The sequence below is a fragment of the Triticum aestivum genome, chromosome 6D (assembly GCF_018294505.1).
Source record: "Triticum aestivum cultivar Chinese Spring chromosome 6D, IWGSC CS RefSeq v2.1, whole genome shotgun sequence".
Taxonomy (NCBI): Eukaryota; Viridiplantae; Streptophyta; class Magnoliopsida; order Poales; family Poaceae; genus Triticum; species Triticum aestivum.
In genome coordinates, this window is record NC_057811.1 from 23,766,238 (window position 1) to 23,768,449 (window position 2,212).

A 2,212-nucleotide genomic window follows, 5' to 3' on the forward strand; every position below is an offset into this window, starting at 1 on the left:
TACATATCCAATTTGAGACGTGAGTGTCCACAGCTGAAGGTGTCGAGGGATCATCAGAGAAGACCGCCTTGGCACATGCCGCTAGTGTTTCGTGACCCTTTGGTTGATGTCGTGATGTGCCAGGCAGACGCATGACGTTTGAGTGGATGGAGAGAACGTGGGAGGATGGCAAGCACGAGGGGGGAAAGGAAGGAGTAGGGCGGCAATGAGGAGAAAGAGAGAGATGACTACGTGGATTATTTTTTCCACATCAGCCCTTACCAGTGGGCCCACCACTTAGTTTTCCTCACAAAATGTGGTCAAACGAAAATCAGAGCAATGTGTGACAACCAGAACCAGATTCGGTACTCAGTCCGCTAACGTACCCCTAATTGTGATAGTTGTGCGTAGTTACCTCTTTGAAGGTAGTCAAACTGATAAGGATCAGTAGAGCACCGTTATCAAAGGCACCAGTGGTCTAGTGGTAGAATAGTACCCTGCCACGGTACAGACCCGGGTTCAATTCCCGGCTGGTGCATCCTGTTTTGCAAATCAATTATTCCAAGGATGACACCGCCGTGCTCCCCGCTGAGGAAGGACGGCGACCAGAGGCCGTGCTACACCTTGACTTGTTGGATTTCTGATACTATTGGATCAAGTCGAGTTGCAGGAAGCAGCGTTCCACGGAAATACTATTGGATTTCTGAACCGTATTCCAAAGTGAATTTCAGTTTGAACTTTGAAACCATGTTCATGCTGGCAGTGTTTCCAAGCATGTTCATGCTTGGCGGCCCGAGTGCCTAGGATCGTCATGCTCCACACAGAGGACGACGCAAGCATCGCTTCGAATGGAAGTTCCAGCAAAATTAGTTTCCCTGCTACAGTACTTGAACAACAACAAGTGTATGTTCTGTCTGATGTTCTGGAGTCGCCCTTTTTCTTCTTCTCTCCTATTGTTGGCAGTATGTCTGCTACTTTGGCAACGGCCGACTGCTATTTAATTTGGTATTTCTGGCTTGTCTATTCCTTTGTCACCGACGACTCTTTATGCACTGGATCTGTTGCTTCGATCTGATCTTCCTGGACACTTAACCATCTGTTGTGCTGTTGATCTCTGAAATGTATAGTTGGTCACTTGCTCTGCTGGTTTCCTCTTGGATCTTCCTAATCAAGGCTTTGGACCAGTTCCAAATACCTGATCCACTAGCTCAAACAGCAATGCATTTCCCCTTGGGAAATGCAATATTTTTAACTATAATCCAAATTCTTGTCAGTTATTGATTGTTGTGTAGGTTAAGGATCAAGAAGAGAAGATGAAGAACATCAAGAAGATGAACTAGTAGAGGTTAAGCTAGGCTTTAGCTTTAGGTCTTTTATTTATTTTATTCTTTAATACATTGTACCTCCTGGATACTTCGTAGTTGTTCAAGTTATTAATATAATAATGTTTCTTATTTCCTATTTAGATGTGTTTCCATTTCATATATATGTGCATCCTTCTTATATATTTTGCTATTAGGGCATATAGCTATTTAAGTTTGCAGGGCAGAAACAGGAACATCAAGAAAAAAATTAACCAAAACTATGCCGAAGGCTTTGCCGTCGGCATAGATTGCCACCAAGAGTACCCAGGCGACGACACGTGGCACATACATGCTGACGGCAAAGCCTTTGGCATAGGGTTGCGCTCGCCGATGCCAGCACGTGTTTGGACGGCGGCAGGCGAACAATGCCGTATGTTTTCCTTGCCGATAGTAAAGCTATGCCGACGGCCATTCGGAAAGCGGTTAGCATAGGCCTCTATGTCGATGGTCTGACAAAGAGATGCCGACGGGATCTACGTCGATGGCCCTATGTCGACGGCTGTCGTCGGCATTGCCATATGCTGACGGGATCTGGTTCTATGCCGAGGCTGCCTCATTCTAGTTCGACTCGCCCGCAAATCCTAGTGCTCCTCCTCTCATCTTCCTCTCCTACACTGGCAAAGAGAAGCGGGATACCAAGATGGTCTGAGGACGTAGTGTCGTGCGAGCAGAGGAGAGATGCGCATCCATGGGTTCAGTGGTCGGGGCAACGAAGGTACACGAGAAGGTTACGTTGTTGTTGTTCTCGTTGGCATGTAGGAGGAGGAGGGATGAGCGGCAGCATAGGGAGGGGGTTAGGTGTCTCATCTTCCGCCCCTCTTGTCCACCTTTGAATCTTTGATACCGAGGCTGGTTGCCCGACTGCTCAC

At 47.2% G+C, this 2,212-nt stretch overlaps 1 non-coding gene across 1 annotated transcript; it reads left to right on the forward strand.

Moving 5' to 3' along the window:
- Positions 1-446: 446 nt before the first annotated feature.
- TRNAG-GCC (transfer RNA glycine (anticodon GCC)) lies at positions 447-517 on the forward strand. Its single transcript has one exon. It is a non-coding gene; the product is annotated as a tRNA-Gly (tRNA).
- Positions 518-2,212: the final 1,695 nt, after the last annotated feature.